Genomic DNA, 12,355 nt, shown 5'->3' with positions numbered 1-12,355 from the left:
AATTATGAGATCAAATTGAATGGCTTATTAATAGTGAGATTAAATTGAGTAAAATAAATAAATAAATAAATAAATAATAGACTTCAAAAGTATTAAATAAGAGAGCTATATGTTAGGCTTGATAACAAATCATTTTTTTGTTAGTGAACCTAAAATTTGAAGTTCAATTATTTTACTCTTAGAGTTGAACATGGAGAGAGAAAATATAAAACAAATTAAAAAAGAATTGTATTGAAAAAGATTTTTTTTTTTACAAAAGTACAATGAATTTTATAAATTCAATTAGAGTAAATAGATTCCCAATTATGTTATTAACTTGCAAGTAATTTTTCGTATCGGGTTTATGTGGCCCGAGGTAGTTGTCAAAACCATTGAGCATTAGAAATTGTCTTTCAGTTAAGTCTATTAGATTAGGCCTGCTTTAGCATCCAGTCTACACCTTAAAGTTTTTTTTAGAGTTAATGTTAATGATAACTTTAAACATAGGCTGATTCTTTAAACCACCAAATCAGGAGGCTAATGCCATTAAATTTTGTAAACGTCATTATGAGCTTTCAAGCATGGTTGAAATGTAATCAAACACTCATAAGTCCAATGTTGAATATTCAATTAAGGAGAAAAGATAGCCTAAAAATCAATGCAATCGTATATTAGTAGTTTTAAAGAAAAATTATTAGAAGGCTATGAGGAGTAATCTACACCTACTGAATAACGAATAAAATTGCAACGTATTGAATAAACACAAAAGCATTTATTATATTAAAAACATACTATATACCTACAATTAATTTTTTAATATTTACTACTACTTTTTTTATGCAATTGAACATATTTAATAAGATGTATTGAATATTCATTACCATACTCTAAAGATACTTATTCACACGATCCTGAACATTATTCTTCTTTGCTCATAATAAATACTAAAGCATTTAAAAAAATACCGTTTAAAATTCAAAATACAAATAATGAAAATTTCCACCTAATATATACTAGGAAGTTTAAAAAAATGGTACAGATAAAGTTTAAATGAATTAGATTCTTATAACTAAGAACATGAGATGCCTCAAGACTTAATGAATATTTATATTATAATACTTAAAGATCACTCAAGTCCTCACACTAGAGGTGAGATTCAAAAAACATCTATGTGGAATATGAGTTTGATGTGTTAATTGGATCAATCTTTGTTTGCATATTAGAAAGTTTATATAATTAATATAAAAATGTAAGGATAATTTCACTTAATATATTTGAAGAGTTTTTTTAAAAATAATTTCTTTTTTTTTAAATCTTTTTAGTTAAGAGGTATTAACACCAAAAACATTTTTTTACAACCCAAAAAATATATTTTAAACTATTAATGTAAAAACTTTTATATTGTTAACTAATAAAAACTTACCTTTCGTGTATCTTTTAGAGAAATCTTATTTGTCCAAAAAAAAAACTAAAAGAGAAAAAGAGAAAGTATGAGATGGATTTACTTATCTGATCTCAAATAAAAAATAAGATTAAATAGACTCGTCTTAAATAACCAATATAATTTTGATGGAATTTTATACAATTATCTTATGCTTAATTCTATCGGAGAGCACTTAGGATTGTCTTGAAAACAGGTATAAAAGGAAAGGAATTTGACATTAATCGTAATCTGTTGCTAGAACCAAAGTTATCAAAAGGAACGTGTCCAAACCACGACCTATCGGTAAAACCAACACTATCAGTTCTTAACCCAAGAACACAGGAAAAACTCCCTGAATAGAGAAACTCTCAAATTTTATTAATTCCAACAAATTTCCCAATGAAAACACGCAAAACATGGTTCATTAGTTAAACCAAATGGCATCACCAACCACTCATATAAAACATTTTGTTTTAAAAGTTGTTTTCCATTCATCACCTTTTTTCAAGCAAATTTGATAGCATCCACCCTTCAAATCTATTTTAGAAAACACACACAAACCACATGAAATTCATCAAAAATATCATCCCTTTACAGTGATTTTATTTATGGCTCAACAATATGTACACATGCGTCATGTCTCATCTTTCTTTGGAACCAAGATCACAGGAATAAAACAGGGGCTAAGACTTTCCCTTACAAATTCCTTTTGCAGGAACTTATCAACTTTCCTTTGAATCTCTTTTTGCTTCTTCTGGACTTGACCTATATAGGCTGGCCTATTTGGAAGTGAAGCACCAGGAATGAAGTCAATTTGATTCTCAATACATCTTAAAGGAGGTAATCCATATGGAATTTCTTCTGGAAACATCAACAAATTCTCATAACAAGGAAACAACCTCACAAGGCAAAGAAAAGTTAAGATCGTTAGTAAAATAAACATCCTTGTACATGAGTACAAGCAGTTGCTCTCTAGCCATCAAAGCACTCTCAACCTCTCCTTTCTATGCAGATGCACTCATTTTATTATTTTCTCTTCTTTGTCCTTTTTTTTCTTTCTTTTGCTTACTCCCATTTTTTTTCTTTTCTCTCTTTTTCTTGAATGCTCAATTGTTCTTCTCTTATCTTACACTCTTACAATTATGATTTGATCGACATAGGCCTCAACGGGCCAGAGAGGTGTTAACACAATGATGCAATTGTTCAAAACAAGAGCATATCTATTTTTGTAACCATCATGTGTAACCTTTCTATCAAATTGTCATGGACATCCTAGAGGTATATGCCTAGCATACATAGTTACCATATCACAAAGAACTTCATCCTTCTATTTACCAACGAAAAAGAAACTAACACTTGCTTGGTCACCCTTATGTCTCCACAATCATTCAGTCACTAAAGTCTATACGGATTAGGGTGTTTTAATGTGGGCAAACCCAATTTCTCAACCAGCAAGGTGCTAGCAACATTAGTACAACTTCCACTATCAATGATCAAATTGCATACCTTGTCTTTTATGTGGCATCTTGTATGAAAAATATGTTCACGTTGCTCTTCATCACCTCCTACCTTAGGCTGCATGTTAAGAGCACGCCTAGTTACAAGCACATCTCTATTTACAAGTTCAACAACATCAACATCACTGCAATCCTCCAATAGAATCTTTAAACATTTTGTTGGGGAATTTGGAAGATTAATAAAATTTGAGAGTTTCTCTATTGAGAGAGCTTTTCCTTTGTTCTTGGGTTAAGAATTGAGAGTGTTGTTCTACTGACAGGTCATGGTTAGTGTAACATCCCATTTTTTTCATAAAATAAATAAAAAATGATTTTGTTTAAAATAAATAAAATTTTAGGAAAATAATGAACTTTTTGTAATTAAATAAATAAGAGAAATAGTTTTATTAATTAAAATAATAGTTTTAAGGTAAATAAAATAAATATATGTTTTAAAAAAATATTTTATTTTTTCATTTGACTAAGAGTAAAATAGATTTTCTTTATATAAAATGATAAAATAAAGAAAAATAGAGTAAATAATAGGCCCAAAGTACCCTAACTATAAATAGAGGATTGATAGGTCACTTTTTACATTTATGACACGTCTCTATACTCTCTCTTCCTCTCAAATCCGTTTTCTCTTTTTCCCTTCCCAAAACCTTCTCTTTTTCCCGCATACACTAAAACCTGTCTCAGTAAAACAACCATCTCGGACTCTTTAACTGTTGGATTGTCATGAACTTTGAACACAAGGTCGATAACTTATTTTTCGTATACACCCACCGTTGGTATTTTCAAGATAATGTCTGTGGTGGAAGAAATGTCTCTCACAATGAGCTTTCTCTTTTCCCACATACACCCAAACATATCCCAGTAAAAATACGATCCCAAACTCTTTAACCATTGAATCATCATGAAATTTGGACACCACCTTTGGAACTCATGTTTGCACAGTCTTACCGTTGGGATTTACGAAACAATGTTCTTTAAGAGAGAAAGTAGTCTTGCACGTTGACAGTGAAATGGAGGCTACAATGTCTTCTTTTCTATAACGCTTGAAAATCCTAGCAGAACAATCAGAGAAAAAACTTAAAGAGTCTCATAGAACCACTAGAGATGTTATTATCACTATTTAACTATACTCATGAGCCCGCTTAGAGGTAAGGAATGAGTTTATCGCAATTGGGGTTAGAATGAACATTTGTAGGGATCCTTAGAGGATTAAATTGGGATTTATTTTGGAATGTTTATTGAATTATAATTTTCCTTTACGATTATAAATACAATATTGTTGTGTTTGATAGATCAATTGATGTCCTGATGCAAATTGATTGATAAAATTGAGTGCTCTTGGTGTTTTTTGTGTTTTTGACTTATGATTTTGATTCATTGATTTTAATATGATTGTGTGAAATTGTTTGAGGAGTTTTACTCCCCATGTTGTGAGAAGCATTTTTGTATAAATTATTTGTATTTTGGACAAGATTTGCTAGATTGACATGATAAATTGTTATATTGAGATTATGAAATGGTGATTCAAATTATGAGTAAGTGACAAATTAAGCCCGTGATAAATGGTGAGATACATGTGTATTGAGATGTTATATGTATTGAGTTATGAGCTACGAACTGTGCAATCACACAATTGTAAGACTCTTTAAGGGCGACGATTTTTTGCGGGACGAATATTGTGATGGGATCCACTTTGGGAACCCGACGAGTTGAATCACTTTGAGGCACAACGAGTTAAAATGATTTTGAAAACAACTTAGTAGTTGTGTGTATTGCATAGTTCATAGGTAAAGTGTATATGATTCATGAAGTGTGATAACATGTTCCTTTGAGATTATATCATTGTAATTGAGACCGAGTGTATGTGATAAATTGAGTATGTATTGACTTGTGATATATATGTGCATTGAGATGTAGTGTGCATTGAGTTGTGAGCTATGAATCGTACAATCACACAACTATAAGACCCTTTAAGGACAACGAGTTAATGCGCGACGAGTAATGTGATGGGAACCACTATAGGGACCCGACGAGTTTAATCAGGAGTGTGACGAGATGAAATTATTTTGAGAATAATTGAGGAGTTGTGTGTTTTGTACAGTTCATAGATAAAGCCTGTGTGCTAAAATGTTTTCTGGAGGGTTTGATCAGTGGAGGGTACTAAAAAGTAACACACCAAGTAGAGTGGTCAATCAAGCTCGTGATTCAATGCATGACTAAGCGGAAGCTAGGAGTTTTGACTTACCTTGCATTAATCTGGTTCCTCAACACCACCAGGTAAAGTGGCAAGCTCCACCAAATGGAATGCTTAAATGAAATATTGACGTTGGGTTTTTTTTGCTAGTAATGGCACTTTTGGCATAAGTTTATGCCTTAGGGATGATTCTTGCCCATTTATCATGGCGACCTTCATTCATTATAATTCTCTTCCTCCGATGAACGAAAAAGAAGCCATCACTCTACGAGATGCGCTCATATGGCTTTGTGATTTAGATATAAAAGATGCTATAATGGAGACAGATTGTCAACAAGTGATGATTTGTGTTTATAGTTCTAAAATTGATAAATTTTAATTTGGCCTTATTATAGATTGGTGTTGTCTATTGCTTTAACATTTATCAAACTTTCAAGTTTGTTATGTAAGGAGACTCACGAATTTGGTTGCTCATGACCTAGCTAGGGTAATAGATTCTCATTTTGGTCATTATTTCTATGAGGTACCTCCGGATTGTATTTCTACAAATTTTATTGGAAATAATATAAATATGTTGCTATATATATATATATATATATATATATATATATATATATATATATATATTGTCACACACATTTTGTTGTATTTTATAATATATTTATTTATATATTTGACTTGTCACAAGTATTATACATTTTTTTTATAATATTTTATTAATTTTTTGTTAAAAAACATTAAATAAAAATAAATATATTTTATTTAAGTACTTCTTCCGTCTTATAATAAATCTTGTTCTTGTTTACATAGACCAAAAAAAAGCTAGAAAATAGATGTAACACTATAACTATTTACTAAATTAATCATATTAATATTTTATTTTTTTAATTTCTATAATATCATTTCTCTTAATTTCTATTGCTCATCATCATTTTCAAGGATAGTAGGAGACAACCGTCACTCCAATGGTTCATTTCCAAGGGCATTAATATTCTTTATTAAAAATGATGTAGCACGACAACAACAGTCTAAACAATATTATAGTTAGGAATATAAATAAAAAATTATTTAATATTATATTAAAAACTAAAATAATACAAAACTGATTTTGGAACCTATCTTTTATTCTAACACAACAATTATCATGGGATGGAAGAATTACAAACATATTTAATATCTTTGAAATTAGTGTATGACTTAAAAACTAAATATGACTTTTAATATAAGAGTTGTATAATTTTTATATAGAAAGTTTAAGTTAATAGTTCTTTTTAAGACAATAATGAGCATAATAAGAATTAGAGGGTTGACTGAGTGGTTAGTTAAGAAGGAGGATTTATTAAGGGTTAAAGGGAGAGAGATATGCCATGAGTTTAAATTCTCTCACTAACATTTTAATAAAAATTGACAATTAACATTGGTAAAAATAGTAGAGTATAATTTTAAAACAAAATTTTTATGTTAATTTTTTTTATAAAAATCTTTATAACCAAACACTTCTAGTATGACTTTTTTTATAAAAAAAAAGACTAATTTATAAGGTACATTATTTTCTCAACAAACACATACTATGCTTGAATATTTTTATTTAAAATGTTATTTTGATATGCTCCAAAAAATTAGATCTAATTAGTACAAAAACTTGAATTTTTTCTTTTATCTCAAATGATTTTGGGTAATTAAAATTAAAAAATTATTTGAATTATACAAATAGACAACAAATAATTACGTTTGATTTGGTTTATATTGACAATTTCTCATATTATAAATATTTTAGTATAGTATTAAATACTCATTTAAATTATTTTTTATATTTTTCAATCACATTAAATAAATTAAGTTAATTTTCTAAGCTTAAAATAAATGATAACTGTTTGTCTAAATTGAATAAATAATTAATTAAAATATAATTATCAATATTTCAATATTTTTATTAGAAATATATGACCATTTTTAATGTATTAATTTTTAATGTTTTTTTATATTCCTAATTTATTGTGAAGTCTATTAATGAGATATCACTCATTTTTCATGTAAATGAATGCATTTATCAAGCTATTAACACTATATCTCATACTCATTGGTTAAAAAAATTAGCAGTTTGATTGTGAATAGTATCATTATATATAACCATCACTTAAATCAACTAATTTTATTAGTATTTTTAAAATAAAATTTAATTTTATGACAATATTAATTAAAAGGAACTATTTTAACTACTTTTATTGATCTTAATAAATTAGATATTTGAAACTTATATATAGGAACAAGGTAGTACATATGTATTATTTTGCATTTCAAATATATACTCTATGCATCCTATGCATTTCAACATTCACATTTTTTTTATCTTTTGTTGACGAAACACGTTTTGATGTCACAAAACTATCAATCAAAAGCATTTGAATATATTTTTTAGCCTTTAAAGTATACCCATTCAAATTGTGTGATTACGAATTGATGTGATATGAAGTCAAGAGTATCAGAATCCGAGCTTTGATGCTATGATGTGATATCTAGAGTGGTGGTACAATATGGAGGTCAGGAATGAGATTTCGCCTGAATAGCAATTGAATGTGTTGGATATCTTAAAGTGAGTGAGAAAGTAAAGTTTTCTTGCTCCATAAGACAAAGGTCCTTTTATAGTTTCATATGTCCTAAATCGGCGCTTTTGGACCTTGTCACACACATATTTCCTTTGTGGTGATGTTTTGGGCCTCCTTTGGAATGGGTTGGTCCATAGTCTAGGCGCCTATCATAACAATTGTCCGTAAGTCAACATCACTTGGATATTTCCTATACCACTAATCTTTCACATTTTATGAATTTCAATTTTCATATTTTACATTTTTGTGTGTTTTGTATGTATGTTCTTTGTTTTTAAGAATAATCGCTATAAATTGGTCTAGTAATATAATTATGTAAGGATACATCGATAAAAATCAAATTATCGAATTCAATCAAACAACATTTTATTGGAATGGATCAAATTGATTTTTTTGAGAAATCAATTCAAACCAAACTAAATCACTAGGAATCGAAGACAAATACAAGGGAGTTTGCAAGAACTCACATATCTTGCTCAAACATCTGAGTTAGACCCCTTGGTATATAACAATTTATAGTTAAATTAGTATATAAAAATGCTTGATACCCAATTTGGTCCCTTAGTTTATTTAATATTTAAAATGCTCAATTAGGCCTCATAGCTTTTTGAATATGCAATTAGGTCCTTTAATTTTGAAATTTTACCCAATTGGGTCCTTGCCATAAGATCCGTTAAGTTGATTTACAAAAATATTATACGTGGCATTTAGGAATTTTTTAATGATGTGTAAATATAGTAACAGTTAAAAGCTGTCACTATATTTATTATTATTTTAAGAAAAAAAATAGAAAAATCCAAATAACTTCATTGGGCAACACAAATTGAAATTGTTGCCTATCTTCTCTTTCTTTGATTCAGACCACATCCTTAGAAGTTAGAACCTAATCATCCATATTTCTGCTTGTGGTTTGTTTTATCTTTCTCGACTATGCCATCAACAGTCAATCGCCCTCCATCCACTATTGCCATTGAAAGACCCTGCCACTTCACATGCACACGAAGCCACCAATAACCACTGACTCACCTTAATGAACCACCATTTCTGGCCATCTTCTCATAGTTCTAAACTTAGATCCCATATCTCGAAGCTTCTCAATTGCCCAATGCTTCTCAAATTGGCCTCCATCTGCATAAATCATGACCTTAACTTCGTTGGTTGTGCTTGGGAAAATTGCATCAATGTCGACAACCTGATGTAATTTGAGAGTGAGATCATGGTGGTGAGGGACACTGATAACGTCTAGAACAGATTCGTGATAGGACTTGGCACCAACTCGCTATATCGAACGATAGAGGGGTGAGATATATGACAATTGTAGTTGTTGTAGGTAGCAGTTGAAGTCATGTATTGAACGACCTCTCTTGCTTTTTCCCACTCACTAATTTCCCCCTCTTCCCCTTGCACACATGGTTGTAACAGTTTCAAATCTATGCACATCAGGTCAGTGAGGATGATCAAAGTTTTTCAGATTTTTTTAAATAATAATAAATAAAGAGACAATTAAAAATTGTCACTATATGTAAACATCATAAAAATATCTTTAATAGCACTACTACAACAAAAACGTACTACATCGGTTATTTGTAGCTTAAAACATCGGTCATTGACCGTCATGGTATCAGGCGTCTTAGAAAGTGTGGGTATCTACGACGACGGTTATATTGAATCGTCGTAGAATGTATAACATTTTAAGACGGATTCCTGCCCAGAACCGTCTTAGAATATACCATATTCTATGACAATCATTCGTTGATGAACATCTTAGCATGTAAAAGACCGTCTTAGCATGTATAACATTCTAAGACGGTTGTCCTTAAGACCGTCTTAGAATATGGTACATTCTAAGACGGTTTTAAGGACAACCATCTTAGAATGTATTGTTTTTTTAAAATTAATTTCTTTCTTTGTAGTCATCTTCATGTCAATTATATTACAATGATTTACACCAATACACTGCTACTTAAGTGCTATGTAATAATTAATAAAAACGTGTGACCATTCAACTAATTAATGTGTAAGAAAATTCTTTTTGTCTCTAACTATAACATAACAATCATTCATTCAGACCATTCTAATGTGTAACAAAAGAAATACATATAAAAGAAATATATATCTATATTTTCTACAACTAAACTTAACCTATTAACAATGCAAGCTAAGGTACCAATGTGCAAATCCACTGTTATGACTTAAACTCAATTTGCAAATGTGTGACTGGGCACTTGTAGGCAGAATGGCTTCCGGGCTCTTCTCCATTATGTTTGTAAGTAGAAATTATGTAATTTCCTATTATGCATAGTCAACTAATTAATGTGTGCTACTTACTTTTTTTTAAGCCAGCATATGTTGATGTAAACTTGGATTGATGTAGAAAAATTGCCACATTTGCTACGTGCACATGATTCAAACCACATGCATTTTCTTGTAGTTATTTTTTGCTTTGGATATTGATTGTATTGATACAGGTAATCATGGGCCCATCTACATCAGTAGGATAACACTAAATAACTTAAAAAGTCGTTACAAAAATGAGACATAATGCACTATCACTATAAGCAAAAATGGATTCCGACATGATTCAAATAGCTTCATGACATAAGTTACTGGTGCCAACAATATCTCATACCCTATGCTGGTAATAAAGCGCATCAAATTAACATCCAAATACAACCATAGATTAAGGTTGAATTACCTGAAGACTTATAAATGATCTTGGTAGTATTGCTGGAGCTATTAGAGCCTACAGCTCTTCACTAATATTTATATCTTGGATTGTGATCTGCCGGATATAAATTGCATGTTTCATCTAATGTTATAACAACATCGTACCAAATAAAGAAGAAAACATTATATTCATACCCAAATATCAATAGTAAATGGGATATTTTTGTTGATCTTAGATATCTTAGATAGTGCAGAAGTATCAAGTGTCAAAGTTCAGTATAAATGCTAGGCTACTTCGGCCATGGAAAAAAAGGGGCATGGAAAAAATGTTACAACTTAATAATGAATACCAAAAATGAAATTATGTATTATGTCCTAAAAAAACCCAGCATCTGTTTAGATAGATATTGCACCTCAACTTTTGTAGAAAGGATGCTCAAGTGAAAATGATTACCTCTTGAAATTGAAGGTAGATATTATAGACAAATACTACATTAAACTTGGCGGATACAAGCAATGTAGCACCTTCTTGTTCCTATATGAAGAAGGTCAAGAATTTTTTATTTTTAGGTCCATGGAGATTAAGTATTTCATCTAATTTCATTTTCCTAACCAATTAAGTTGGACTACGTGTTATCAAGAGAGCATTACATTTGAACAAACACTATAAAACCATTAAAATCATTTCTTTCTGCAATACTATCTAAAATTTCCTATTACATAAATGAAAATATCACTAGTAACCAAGATACAAAATACAAATTGTTTTTCCACCCTGAATTCTAAGATAACATATTAAAGAATCAACTAAGTAAGTATAATTCAGTTGATCTCTATGTAATATTGTAGAAATAGAAAGGAAATAAATAATTGACAAGTGAAGTGTGATGAGTGCAGTAAGTTAGTGAAAACAAAAGTCACAACTCTGTTTGAAGTTAAGGACTTTTTCATGTAATATGAAGTTGCAGGCTCCGAAAGTAAAGGAAGGTGTTGGTTTACCTCTAACAAATTTGGAATGCTCCATCGAACAACATAGCGGATAACACCTCCATTAGATTGATGACAACATTCAAATTTTTGAAAGATCTGTCCAACCTATCTCAAGAAGAAAGCAAAACATGAGATAACAGGATTGTATTGTGAAAAAGGAAGCAAAGAATTGAAGAAGAAAGTACTTGAAAGAAAGGAAAAGTAGCAACAGCTTGGAGAAGAATGAGAACATCAGAGGAAGAAGTGTACTGGAGGCGCCATGTTCCATCCAAGTTGGAGAGATTGATAGGGTGACAGCCAATGTTGCATCCTTCGAGACTCACCAGAGCCTCCTCGATACAAGAGCATTGATTAGTAGTTGTTAAGAGGCCCCTTTGCGTGTCTTGGATAGAGGTCAGAAGTAGATGCTTTTTATTCTCCAATTCATAATCATAATATGCCTTCAATGCACAAGGCACCAAGGACAAGCTCCTCCAACTCAATCCTGATTTCATATATAAAGATTTTTTCTCATTTAGCTATGAGCTTTGCGTAGATCATAAGTTAGGATTTGTCAATCACTAATTCAAAGTTTTATCTCCCCATTATGGGTATTAATGCATTCCTCTTTGATATGCCCTCTTTAGATCACTGCTTCAGATCCTTTATCAAATGTAGATAAAGAAAAAGCAAACATATTAAATGCTTTCCTTCTTATTCAATACTTTCTGATCAAATAGGCGAGCCACATCCAGTTTTTAGGAACATAAATAATAAATGATTTCCTTCTTATTCAATATTATTCAAATTGGAGATATCCCAAAGGCAACATTGTCTTGATGAATTCTATTTTTGCCCTATATTACTACATCATCAAAATGTACTATAAGTACTAACACCATTATTACACTCATGCATTGAAGGTGTTGAAGCCTTTTTCTTGTTCAAATACGATTTCAAAACAAACAGATCCTTTCCAAAAGTTTCTCAATGCATTTTCAAAACA

At 30.4% G+C, this 12,355-nt stretch overlaps 1 pseudogene; it reads right to left on the bottom strand.

Moving 5' to 3' along the window:
• Positions 1-10,393: 10,393 nt before the first annotated feature.
• Positions 10,394-11,864, bottom strand: LOC100804051 (probable plastid-lipid-associated protein 10, chloroplastic; annotated as a pseudogene).
• Positions 11,865-12,355: the final 491 nt, after the last annotated feature.

The sequence above is a fragment of the Glycine max genome, chromosome 14 (genome assembly GCF_000004515.6).
Source record: "Glycine max cultivar Williams 82 chromosome 14, Glycine_max_v4.0, whole genome shotgun sequence".
NCBI lineage: Eukaryota > Viridiplantae > Streptophyta > Magnoliopsida > Fabales > Fabaceae > Glycine > Glycine max.
Note: the sequence above shows the minus strand (reverse complement) of the source record. Positions and strands in the feature narration are given on the sequence as shown.